A 13,932-nucleotide genomic window follows, 5' to 3' on the forward strand; every position below is an offset into this window, starting at 1 on the left:
GTTATAGGTAACTCTCTAGGGTATTGAAAAGGTGAATTCTCAGGTGTTGGTCAGGTTTTTTTTCAAGATATATTTATTTATTTGAGGGGGAAGGGGCAGAGGAAGAAAGAGAAAACTCAAGCAGACTCCCCATTGAGCACAGAGCCAATGTGGGGATCTATCCCATTGACCCAGGAGAGATCATGACCCGAGCTGAAACAAGGATTGGTCAGTTTTAACAGCAAAACACCCCATACATTTCTCTCTCACTCATTGGTGCTTTCAAGTATGAGTTTCCTCAAGGCATGTTTCCAGTGCTGCCAACCATTCTTTTCCCATGAAGCAAGAACCAGAGAAGTACAGGACCCAGCAGCAGCATCTGGACATCGGGCAGCCCCACTTCCCCAGCCAATCAGGAACAGCATCTTTGTCAGACCTGCTGGCCCTCAGGCTGGGAAGCCCCAGAAACTGAAAACCCCAAGCTACATTCACTTCTTGAAGGCTGCAGGGGTAGGAAATGCGCATTTTCTAACAGCTCTGGGTAGAGATGTAGGCAGAAACAGGTTTCTTCAAACTCTCAGTGCCCTAAAGCCAGATCCCAAATGTGTGGAGCAGGAAGCAGAAGTTTAGCAGAGTGCAGTGAAAACTTCTCCCAAAATGAAATTCTCTGTTATGTTTAACAGATATTTTTATTCCTAGAAGCAAATGTGCTCCTTTAGGGAGTCATTTTTAATAACCTTTAATTTTTTCCAGCATATGAGAGTAATAGCTGTTTACATTAGTAAATATAGAAAACTATGGAGAAGGAAGACCCAGTATAATTTCCACAGCCCACTGTTTAATTTTGATATATTTTTATTTTTATTTTTTTTAAGATTTATTTTATTTTTAAGTATTTTTTTTAATTTATTTTTTATTGGTGTTCAATTTACTAACATACAGAATAACCCCCAGTGCCCGTCACCCATTCACTCCTATTTATTTATTCATGAGAATACACAAAGAGGAGAGAGAGGCAGAGACACAGGCAGAGGGAGAAGCAGGCTCCATGCAGGGAGCCCAACATGGGACCCAATCCTGGGTCTCCAGGATCACGCCCTGGACTGAAGGCAGCACTAAACTGCAGAGCCACCCAGGCTGCCCATAATTTTGATGTATTTTTCCATTTAAACACACACATTCTCCAAAGAGCAAGACTGATTACAATGCTTTTGCAGTTTTTATTTCACTTTTTCACCGACTGCAGCAGTTCCCGAACTTTCTTCATTGATGGCACCCCCTCAGGGGTTATCAGTTTTGTCACAGCATCCCCTAGTAAAAAGAAATACCCATTCCATTTATTAAGTAGTGTTGTGCCCAAGATTGCGAATCCGAGAAACCACTGAGGAGGTGACACTGATGCAAACACACGAGGGTTTATTTACAAGCTCGAGCTTGGGTCCAAGTGTACTCCACACAGCGGAGCAGGGACTTGGACCCCAAGGTTAAGAGGCCTAGAAGTTTTATAGGGGCCAGTTGCCAATGAGATTGTAACACACACAGGAAGTTGCATAGTCATGTGGGTCCGCACACAGGTGGCCAATTGAATTACAATTTACCCTATAGTGACCGTTTGAACTAGCCTATCACTCTGGTCAGAATTGGCACACAAGTTTGGTGGGCAAAAGGCGGGGTTTACATTCTTTGGCGGTTAGGGGTTCCACATTCCTATATGAGCCGGTTTCCAGTAAGGGTGTGCTCAGCGGTTTGACTAGAGTGGGGGAGCGCCTTAAGCAATAAGCAGGTCATGTGGGGGTTATACATGAGATGGCGGGTGTAGCACAAAATGGAGTTGTCCAGGGGTAGGGGATTTTTGTTAAATTCCTTGGGTCCCACAGTTCAATCCAAACAACTTATTAAGTAAAAAAGTAAAAATAGCACATTTAAATTGAGATTTTTAAAAATTCATGTAACTCTTGGGGCACCTGGGTGGCTCAGTTCGTTAAGTGTCTGCCTTTGGCTCAGATCATGATCTCAGAGTCCTGGGATCAAGTCTCACCGTGGTGCTCCCTGCTCAGCAGGGAGTCCTCTCTTCCTCTGTGCCCCCCATCCTGCTCACTCTTCTCTCTTTCTCTATCTCAAACAAAAACTTCTAAAAATAAAAGTAAATTGATGTAATTCTTAAAACACTCATGAAATGTGCAAATCTGTTGGGCACACATGACTTCTTCAACCATGGAACCAGGTTGGATACTGCACCCTCATTTCCTGTTCCACATTGATTTTCACACAGAACCTACTTTTTTTGTCATGACAACTGTCAGATACACAGTCATCTGGCATTCAATGCTGTCATCAAAAGGCATAGAGAGGAATCAAATGTAGAAATGAATTACCTGGAGCTAGTGATTTGCAAGGCTTCGGACAGGCTAGATCTTGCTATTTCCTTCAAAAGTTTAAAATATCCTGTCACACCTTGTGAGTTCATGGCAATCTTCTGAGGTATCTTGGCATACAGTTTGGGAACCATGAAATATATTGTTATATTCTCTGCAACATTATTTTTAATGGCCACATTAGGATGGACATACCATGATTTAAACACCTTTCTGTTGTTGGAAATTTATGTTGATTCCTAGTTCATTTGCTACTGATAAATTCATTGCCCTCAAAAGGGTAAGAAGTTCCATTCTTTTATGTAAAAGTAGACTTTCTGAACACAGTTACTACCCATAGCCATTCTGCTATACTCTCACCTTGCGGAATCAGAACCCAATTAACCCAATTAGCCAGCCACACCTGCAGCCTTGAACACTTTGATTTTCCACCTTTCACATCCTATATCTTCTTGGCTTTGTCAGTGATTTAGCTTTAGGAACAATGAGCTTATAACAGGAAACATTTTTTAACCCATCAGCAATGCTTCCAATTTTCAAATTAATGAATAAAAATAAAGACAAGGAATTGACAGGACTTTGTAAATTAGCAACAGCCGGAGAGAACTCATCCTGGAACCCAGGGGGAAAAAATGCAGACAAATAAAAATAATTGTAAAATGCCTCAAACCCTGATTTTTTTTCTAATTTTGTTTATTTATTAGGGAGACAGAGCATGAGCTGGGGGGAGGAGGAGGCAGATGGAACGGGAGAAGCGGACACCCCATTGAGCAGGGAGCCCGACTTGGGGATCAATCCTAGGACCCTGAGATCATGACCCGAGCTGAAGGTAACCACTTAACTGAGCCACCCGGATGCCCCCAAACTCTGACTTTTGATAACTTTACACTGAAAACCTAGGAGGGTTTCACTCATTGGTGAGTTTAGCTCATCAAGGAAAGATATCAGCGTGCTACTCAGCATGTTGCTTCTCCCCACGGAGCAGTGTTTTAGACAAAGATTTAGGTTTGGAATTAGCTCTTAAGAAGACATCCTTTCCCTGTGCTGGGTTAACGTTCTCTCAGCTCTAAACTACATCTTCCTGCCTTATAGGATTGTCATGTGGATTAAGTCAAATAAGAAAGAAGTTCAAGGGATGCTGCCTGGGTGGCTCAGTGGTTGAGTATCTGCCTTCAGCTCAGGGCGTGATCCCAGAGTCCTTGGATGGAGTCCCATGTTGAGCTCCCCACAGGAAGCCTGCTTCTCCCTCTGCCTATGTCCCTGCCTCTCTCTCTTTGTATCTTTCATGAATAAAAAAATCTTAAAAAAAGAGAGAGCTCTCTGTAAACTAAGGTGGTGGTGGAGGTGATAATAGAGGTGATTAGTCATAGTAGGGAGGGGGTACAGTAGAAATAATCTTTTTTTTAACCTTCAAGAAAGGCTACCTGTAGATGGAAAAGGCCTACACTTGTCTTATGCCCACTTAGAAAATTCCATTGTTCATAAACCAGTGTGCCAATGGAGTATGCTTGCTCCTCCCAAATTTGCAGGTAACAGGTTCACAGGTCAGTTTTCTCTGTAGGATACGAACTCTGGGGTGCAGGGCTGGGGCTAATAGTACTCATTCATTTGAATAGACATGACCTAAGCTGGGCCTTCCTCTGCAAGGGTAGGTATTGTTATCCTTGTATTACAGACCAGTTATCTGGGGCTCAGAGAATGCAAGAGACTTGCCAAACGTGACACAGCTATCAAATGGTAGAGCTGGAATATACTCCCGGAACCCAGCGCATGAGATGCCAGGGCCTTTCCAGGCAGCAAAGCTGTGTTTAAGATGGATAGTAGTTGCTGAGGGTATAGCAGCTTTAATAGCATATTACAAGACAGGGATGTGAGGAGAAAACCAACCTTAATTTCAAGGAAATAGATAACTTGGAAGAAACTGTTTATCTCTGTAATATATCCACCCTATCTTAAGCATTGCAGGAAAAACCTCCCTGTAAACACCTTCCAAGTGTTCAAATTCCATTGTTTTCTAATTTATTCACCGCAGCAATACCTTTGTCAGGCATTCAGCATTTATTTGTTCTGCAAGCTAGGCTCTGTGCTGGCACTTGCGGAGATGTGAAATGTGTATGTCCGTGACTGAGATATTGATAACCAAGAGAGGTTAAAATTTTTATAGGAGTGGACCAAATTTGAATTTCCTGATACAATCCTCCTATGCCTTATTTATTTTTATAGCAAAAATTCTCTATCTATGCCAAATTATGAGAGAGATGTAAGTCTCTGTCTAGGATTGTGATTTTTAATGTGTCCCCCTGTCTTTCATTCTCTAAAGTTGGGCCTTAGATGCAGCTTTGAATTAAAAATTTCCTTGACTTAGAGGGAAGGTGGGGGGGATAGGTTAAATGGCTGATGAGCAGTAAAGAGGGCAACTTGTGATGAGCACTGGATGTTACACATGAGTGATGAATCACTAAAGTCTACTCGTGAAACTAATATTACCCTGTATGTTAACTAACTGGAATTTAAAGAAAAACTTGAAACTACGATAGATAGATAGATAGATAGATAGATAGATAGATAGATAATTTCCTGGTCTGTAGGGCATGTTATCACCCTAGAGTAGAACTGCTGGATACCCTTAGGTTGAGTGAGTACTGCCTCATGGTGCTCCAGAATGAGGATACCAGTATATCCCACCAGTAAAGCACAGGAGTACACATCTCCCTACAGTCTTTTTTTAAAAAAATTATTTATTTGAGAAAGAGGGTGGGGAGAGGGCATAGGGAGACGGAGAGAATCCCAACCAGACTTCCTGGAGCTTGATCCCAAGACCCTGAGATCATGACCTGAGCTGAAATCAAGAGTTGGTTGATTTCAGGCGCCCTTCCCCATTTTTCAGTTTCATTAATGGATTCTCCCCCTTTTCTATGCTCTTGGAATCACATACCTCCTTCCTTCCTTCCTTACTATTATATTTTCTAAGCAAAATCCTGACTAATTCCCCCCAGTGAGATGCACTGGATCCCTCCCAAAAGATGCCGTGTTTCCTCCCTATCTCCCACTCTAATAGAAATTTCCATTTCTTTTTCCACTTCTTATGGATACCTTTATTTTCCTACTGCCTCCCAAACTCTTAAATTTTGATGGAATTATTTGACATTTCTAGCACAAAACTGTAATTGGGATTTCACTCACATTATTTCAAGATTCCTTATTTAGCCATTTTGCTATACACCATGCCTAGAGAGTTGTCTTTATCTGTCAGAATTAATACATAGACACAGAGAGACAGACAGACTGCATGCTGGGTGCATTGCTCAAGTTCTCCTGTGCTTCTCATGTTTATCTCATCTTGAGGTCAGTGTTCTGTGTTATTGTTATCCAATAGAACCTTCTATGATGATGGAGATGTCTTGTTTATGTACTTGCCAGGACAGTAGCCACTAGCTACCTGGAGCTCTGGAAATGTGGCGAGTATAACTCAAGTTTATTTAATTTAAATTTACAATTAAAATAGCCATATATGGCTAGTGGCTGCCCAATTGAATAAGACAAATATAGATAATTTGTTTGGATAGAATCCTGACTTTAGTATTATCTCTAAGATGAGTATATGAATGTTTGGCTTTCTTTCTCTTTAAAAAAAATTATTCATTTATTTAAGTCCTCTCTATGCCCATCATAAGGCTTGAACTCACAACCCCATGATTAAGAATCACATGCTCTTCTGACTGAGCCAGCCAGATGCCCTTGTTTCTCTTTCTTAATCCTAACATATGATCATGTATATGTTTGATTTCGGTTTTGCTGAAGTACGGGCTTCTCAGGCCCTTTCTGTCAGCTTGGGCTTCCTAGAACCTGAGATGGGATTCTTGTGCAAGGAATTAATCGAAGGGAAGCTCTCAGGAGAAAACCGTGGCAATGCGAGAAGCCAGACAGTACAGTAGGAAGAGCTGGGCAAAGACATGACATCATGAGGTCCAGCTGCAGCCCAGACCCATGAGAGCTCTGGAGTGTCAACAGCTTCCACAGGGGATTATCTCATGTTGGGGTAAGGACTCTGACCTTTACTCTCACTTACCAGTTGTTGGTTGCAAATCACCCCAAAGAAGGGCATAATTTCCTAGGCCATGCTGGGTGAGGGTGTGAGCCCCTTTCCAGAACACTGAAAGCTGTTCTCAGAAGAGGGGAACTGTTCGCCACCAGCACTCGGCCTCTGGTAAAGCGGACATGGTCAGGCACCATGTTCTTTAAACTTTAGCAGATAAGCCCATTGACATTCTCATTATTTTTCTCTTCCTAGAAGTATATGTTATTCTTAGAGTTAAGGAATTTCAAGGTTTGCTGAGGTGTGTCTTTTTGTTTTTTAATCAGTTCTGCCTTGAACTCAGGGAACCTTTTTAACCTGCATACTCAGGTCTTTCTTTAGCTTAGGGAAATGGCTGCCTATGATTTGTCAAACTATGTCCTCTGTCAGTTCCATTTTATTCATTTCTCACTGCTATTATTTTGCACATTAAGTCGCTTTTTTCTCATCGTGATTTTCATCTCTTCGTGTTTTTGCACAAGTTTCTTTCACTTGTCAAGCTCTGTTTTATGTGACAGCAGCTGACCATCCTCTCTTTCAGTCTGCATGTTGAATTATCTCCTTCCAGATGTACTCTTGGTGCCATGCTTGAGTCATCAGAGATGCTCTGCTCATCACATGGAAGTTGTCATCTCTCACAGTCACTCTGTTTTGCTGGGTGTGAGTTTAATTTGCTGTGAGTGAACATCTTCTCTCTCTGGCTGTTGGGAATATATATATTTTACACACACACACACACACACACACACACACACACATTCATATACCAGTTCAGTGATACCCAGGTCTGACTATTTTCTTTTCAAATGGCAGTAGTCCCACCATTAGAGGCAAGCAAAGTGGACTCTTCCTTGGGACTAATGGTCAGATGCAGGTGTGCGGACAGATCCCCACTGAGACACCTGGAGAAAGCTACTTCCACAGTTTTTTTGTGTCCCCCAGCCTCAAGGGCAAATATTGCATATTTCGATTTTGTGTCAGCTCTTGAAGGCCAGGAAGACATCCTTTTTTTTTTTTTTTAAGATTTTATTTATTCATGAGACACACACACACACACACAGAGGCAGAGACACAGGCAGAGGGAGAAGCAGGCTCCATGCAGGGAGCCTGATGTGGAACTCGATCCCAGGTCTCCAAGATCACCTGGGCTAAAGACGGCGCTAAACTGCTGAGCCACCAGGCTGCCCATCAGGAAAACCATCCTGACAAAGCCCACCTTTGTCTGGGTCCACATGTGGCTGTAGGCCGTGTTCTTTCTGAGATCTGCTCCTGCTTTCTACTCATACACAGCCAGGCCTCAGGCTCTCTCCCAGCCCAAAGGAACTAAGTCCACTAGCTTCCTCTGTTTGGATGTCCTCCTCACCCAAGGCTGTCTAATGTCCATTTGCCCATAGTCCCACAAGTCTTTTGGTGGAGAGACACACTGGAATTGAAAATGGAGAAGAATGGGCAGCCTGGGTGGCTCAGCGGTTTAGCACTGCCTACAGCCCAGGGCGTGATCCTGGAGACCCGGGATCAAGTCACACGTCAGGCTCCCTGCATGGAGCCTGCTTCTCCCTCTGCCTGTGTCTCTGCCTCTCCTTGTCTCTCTCTCTCTCTCTCTCTCCTCTCTGTGTATTCTCATGCATAAATAAATAAAATCTTAAAAAAAAAGAAAGAAAATGGAGAGGAAAGAAGTGATGTTTTGGATTATCATGGTTCCAGAATACTCCTTGTACCTTCTATGATCCATCTGAAGAGACCTGTATTCAAAATAACATTCTTCTATTTCAAGTCACTTGTTTTTTCAACAAATACTGCCAGAGGCCAGGCTCACTGCTATGTGCTGGGGTCACAGCAGTGAATAACTCAGGCATAAGTCCTTCCTTCCAGGAACATTTACTCCCGAGGGGAAATAATTATAGATGTGACCCAGAGACATAATTGTCGAGTGTTGTGAAGGGGCATATAAAGGGTATGGTGGAATGGTGGTGAGTCCTAGCTTACATTTCCGCTTTCAGTACCCACATAGTTGTCACAACAAAATCTCCTGCCATGTTAGCTGTACTGTAAAGATGTCAGTTTCCTTCTATTTCATCCCTGCACATTACATAAGAAGTGTACCTGAAGAAAAGTGGCCAAGATGATGGGGATTCCAGAGTGGAGGCAATTTGACAACTGGTTGAGAACACTGACTCCAAAGACAAAAAGACTCCAAAGTCTGTCAAAGACTCCAGGGAGGGAGGTACACAATGGCTTTCTTCCATCACTGAGAGGCTGCCCTATGGGAGTGGAATTCAGGATCCTCTAGGAATCCCTAGGGAGGAGAACCAAAAGAGCTAAGTGAAGAAAGCACAGAGAGGCATCAGTATGCATGCTCTCTCAGTTGAGCAGGACTGGGACGCAGTGTGCATTCTCTAGCAATGGAAAGGACCATCTGGGAATGTAGTGAGATCCTCATCATTCGAAAGGTTCCAACTGTACACATAAGAGGCACCTGGACACAGCAGTGGAGTAGGAGTAAAACTAGGGACTGGAGTGGAGAATTGCGCCTGGCAATTTAGTATCTGAGAGGGAGGAATATTGAGAGGAGGGAGAAGGGAGTCAGAGATGTGAGAAATGAGGCTGTGGTTTGGCAACTGTGTCTCCTTCAAGGAGAAGTCAGCCAAGAATGGAGTTCATTGTTCACTTCTCTCTTGTCAAGTCCTAGGTGACATCTGTGGTTCCTAAGATTGAATACAGCCATGATATTTTTTTTCTTCCAGACTTCTCTTTCTTCTGTTTTCCTCTCTGGTCTGCCAACAGTAAAGCAACAATAAAGAGAAGAGCCTTATCTCTGCTCAAAACCTTCAGTCGTAAACCATATGCCATGTTATAAATATATTCATTTATCTGAGCTTTGTTTAATTTGCTTGTACATTCTACTTTTAGAAACGTGCCTGTCACCAAGCAGGTGCTCAATAAATATTTGATGATTGAATTGGTACGTTCCAGCCCATAATAGTTTGTCATATGTATTAACATATGCCTCAGCAGTAACACTGGGCAGGAGATCTCAACAAAGCAAACTCTACAGTCACATGGAATGGAACCGTGTTCCTTCAATCTGATTATAATGCAGTAGGCTGAGAAAATTTGGGAGGTACTTGATTTTTTTTATGTTTATGTACATAAAGCAATGCTAAACTTTATACATTAGGCATTTACCTCCTCTGTTAAAGCTATATTTACTCTTTTACCTACAGCTTTGCTCCCAATGGGGGTCAACTAGCACTGTTATTTCCTTAAAGCATGCTGCCATCTACTGGAGTCAGGGCCACTTTACAAGCCTATCCATCTTTCATGTACTTATAAAAAGTTTTTTTGGTTTTTGTTTTTAAGATTTTATTTATTTATTCATGAGAGGCACAGAGAGAGGCAGAGACACAGGCAGAGGGAGAATCAGGCAGGAGCCCAATGTAGGACTCGATCGCAGGACCCCGGGATCACGACCTGAGCCAAAGATACACTCTACCACTGAGCCACCCAGGTGCCCCTAAAAGGGTTTGTTGTTGTTGTTGTTGTTACATTAATATTAGCCTAATTGCAGGTTGAAACAGTTACGTGATTTCTTTTGATAGCTATAACTCTTTATTCTATGACGTGTCTTTGATTTCAGGATACAATTTAGGGTTTAATGATTTCAGATGCTCAACAGTAAAACTCATTTAAGTTTTTTACTTTTTGTTTTCCCTGATTTGGTAGAAAAGCCATTGAAACAAGAGTCAGGATTCTTGAGTCCTTATCTCCTCCTAGCAAAATGAGTAAATCTCAGGCTCTGTTTCTTCACTTTTCAATTAAGGGTTTAATGGTGTCTGCCATTTCTAAAGGCAGCTCATGGCAGCCCCTCAGCCAACCGTATAGAAAAATCATTGGGGGCACTTGATGGGATGAGCACGGGGTGTTATGCTATATGTTGGCAAATTGAACTCCAATTAAAAAAAATATGTAAAAAAATAAAAATAAAAAATTGAAGTGGAAAAAAAAAAGAAAAATCATTGGGAAGAATTACTTATACAACTTCCCAGGGTCTAATCCCTGGAGTTCTCAAAGAACCTCTAAACTAACGGGTTTCTTTCCCTGGATTCCAGCTTTAAATTCTGGCTTGGTCAAGAAAGAAAAAAATGCAAAGATGCCACCTAGTGTCCCTGAAGAGTTTGTACAGCGGCACACTCAGAATTAACTGGATACAGCAGTGGCTGGCACCCTGTGTGTTTTATGTTGCAACATCAGATATGGACATATTGAAACTTTAACTTGTCAGTGATTTCTTTATAAAGGCAATCGAATTTGCATTTAATTAGGGAAGCCAATGCAGGCATGAGATAAGCAAATGTTATCCCATCAACTCACTTGGAGTATAATTGATGTTGATCTCTCTTTTGATTTATGAACTGGCCTTTTTTTGAACTCAGTTATGCCTCTCAGCTTTGTTGTGCCTGGAATCCTACACAACAATCCAACCTCAGTCCAGCTTTTTGCTGTTACCTATAGTTTCACACAACTCTGGGAAGACCGAAGTGAAAGACTGAGAAGACAGGGCTTTGGCAGAGGAGAAGGATGATTCCTTACTCTTCATTCTTAGTGGCAATGAGCAACAGATGGCTGAGGAATTCAACAGTACTTGACCTCCACCCACCGCCCACCCTGGATTTCTGTCCTCAGGTTCTGACTGCCCACAGAAAGCTAACATCATCAGGTTCCTCGAGAGGGAGACATATGCTCACCTGCACCACTACCCCCATCACCCCAGAGCCATGCTTCCTACACAGGCCAGGAGCCTCCCCAGTCCTGGAAACTTGTTAGGCGCAGATTCTCAGGTCCAACCCCAGACTTGCTGGTTCAGAATCTGCATCTGAACAAGATGTTTAGGCGATGCAGGTGCACATTAAAGTCCCATCATGGAGGACACAAAGGTTTTAACCAAGAGAACTCAGTTTCCCTTCCCAACATGCTGCTTCCTTTGCTGTGTCCCCAAGAATATAAACAGGCCTGGAAGGATGAGCATCTGGTAGATCTGGCTTTGGCATCAGGATTGGCCACTTACTGCCCATATGATTTGGGCTAGCCCCTTTATCTCTCTCTCTCTCTCTCTCTGCTTCTAGTTCCCCACTGTAAGGTGGGAGCTCTGGTACATACTTCAAGAAATGTGAAAGGCTGACCTGTGTAAAGTGCCGGCATCATGCTTGCCTCAAAGCCATCCCTGATAAATATTCTCTTCCTTCTATACCTACCCACCCCTGCTTCAGTTGAAAGTGTAATTGAGGATAGTGTCAGCATTGCTTTGCATGAGCCAGCCATGTGGGTGAGCATCTTGTATGTCTCCGCCCACCTTGCAACCTCTGACTGCAATTACAGACAACTGCCCAGCCCATAACCTTCCCAAACTCCCAACCCACACAATTACGAACAATTAGTAAAACAGTTGTTTTTATGCAGCAACAGTAATTGTAACACACTTTGATTTTTTTTTTCATTCCTTTAACGAAGGACCCACACTAGGAGTCAACAAGCTATGACTTACTGGCCAAATCTAGCCTGCCATCTGTGTGGGGAGTTGGGGGGTTATTGTTGTCATTGTTTAATGGACCTTTATTTTTTATTTTTTGCATTTTTAGGTTCATAGCAAAACTGAGCTGAAGGAATAGAGATTTCTCATACATCCCATTCCCCTCACATAGAATCAGCCTCCCCAGCTATCAGCATCTCCCACCAGAGTGCTTCCTTTGTTCAGTCCATGAACCTGCACTGACATGCTGTTGCCACCCCAAATCCATAGTTTACATTAGGGTTCACACTTAGTGTTGTAGATTCTGTGGATTTTGACAAATGTACAGTGATATATTTCCATCATTATTGTACCCTGTAGAATAATTCCACTGCCCTAAAATTCTCTTCATTCCATCTATTCATTCTCTCTTCTTCCTGAAGCTCTGGCAACAACGGATCCTTTTACTGTCTCCATAGTTTGACCTTTCTCAGAATGTCATGTAACTGAAATCGTATGTAGCCTTTTCAGGCTGCCCTCCTTCATTAATAATGTTCATTTAAGATTCCTCCATGTTTTCTCATGGTTTGATAGCTCACTTCCTTTTAGTGCTAAAGAATACTCTATTGCGGGGCACCTGAGTGGCTCAGTGCATGATCCCAGGGTCCTGGGATCCAGTCCCATATTGGGCTCCCTGCAGGGAGCCTACTTTTCCTTCTACCTGTGTCCTTGTGTCTTTCATGAATAAATAAATAAGTAAAATCTTTAATAAGGATATGTGACCCATTTTTTTAATTGAGTTGTTTTCTTGTTGAGTTTTAAAATGTTTTGTATGTTTTGGCTAACAGTTCTATATCAGATGTATATTTTACAAATATTTTCTCCCAATCTGTGGCTTGTCTTATTCTCTTGAGAGTGACTTTCACAAAGCAGAAGTTTTTAATTGTAATGAAGTCCAGCTTATCGATTATCTCTTTCATAAAATAGTGCCTTTGGTATTATGTCTAAAAAGTCATCATCACATGTAAGGTCATCTAGGGTTTCACTTATGTTATCTTCTAGGAATTTCATGGTTTTGCATTTTATGTTTAGATCTATGATACCTCATGAGTTAATTTTTTGAAGAGTATAAGTCTTTGTCTAGATTTTTTTTTCCTATGGATGTCCACTTGTCTCAGCACCATTTGTTGAAGTGACTGTCTTTGCTTCCTTGTATTCTCTTTTGTCAAAGATCAGTTGACTATTTTTGTGGGGGGTCTATTTCTAGACTTCCTGTTCCATTGGTGTATCAACCATCCTGCCAATACCACACTGTCTTCCTTAAGATAGTTTTATGTTTAGTCTTGAAGTCAGACAGTGCCAGTCCCCTGGCTTTGTCCTCCTGCAAGTTGTGTTGACTGTTCAGTATTTTTTGCCTCTCCATGTAAACTCAAAACTGAAGCAGTTTGCCAATACCCACAAAACAGCTTGTTGGGATAATTTTGATTGGGATGACACTGAATCTATATAGATCAAGTTGGGAAGAATAGACATCTTGGCAAAATTGAGTTTTCCCATCCATGAGCATGGAATATTTCTCCATTTATTCTTCTTTTTTCCACCAGAGTTTTCCTTATTTAGGTTTAGTACATATTTTGTTAGATTTATACCTAGGCATTTCACGTTAGGGGATGGTAGTATAAATGGTATTGTATTTTTAATCTTAAATTCCATTCAACTTTTGTTTATTAACCTTGCATCCTGCAACCTTACTGTAATCACTTATTCCAGAGGGTTTTTTTTTTATTGTTGTTGATTCTTTTGGATTTTCTGCACAATCATGTCATCAGTGAAAAAGACAGTTTTATTTCTTCCTTCTCAAACAGTTTGCCTTTTATTTCTTTTTCTTAGCCTATTGCATTAACTGGGACTTCCAGTAAGATACCTAACAGAGTGGTAAGAGGGGACATCCTTGCCTTATTTCTGATACCAGGAGGCAAGCTTTTATTTTCTCACCG

General features: G+C 41.8%; 1 protein-coding gene and 2 long non-coding RNA genes across 3 annotated transcripts in view; 2 read left to right on the plus strand and 1 right to left on the minus strand.

Moving 5' to 3' along the window:
* Positions 1-13,932, plus strand: part of PAK5 (p21 (RAC1) activated kinase 5) — a 287,140-nt gene that overhangs the window by 194,846 nt on the left and 78,362 nt on the right. The window lies entirely within an intron of this gene.
* Positions 1,180-5,698, minus strand: LOC140618103 (uncharacterized). Its single transcript, XR_012018284.1, has 2 exons — positions 5,538-5,698; positions 1,180-1,290 (listed from the first exon to the last, which is right to left on the minus strand). It is a non-coding gene; the product is annotated as an uncharacterized lncRNA (long non-coding RNA).
* LOC140618105 (uncharacterized) lies at positions 5,755-10,703 on the plus strand. Its single transcript, XR_012018287.1, has 3 exons — positions 5,755-5,812; positions 6,156-6,393; positions 10,539-10,703. It is a non-coding gene; the product is annotated as an uncharacterized lncRNA (long non-coding RNA).

This window comes from Canis lupus, chromosome 26, assembly GCF_048164855.1.
Source record: "Canis lupus baileyi chromosome 26, mCanLup2.hap1, whole genome shotgun sequence".
Classification (NCBI taxonomy): domain Eukaryota; kingdom Metazoa; phylum Chordata; class Mammalia; order Carnivora; family Canidae; genus Canis; species Canis lupus.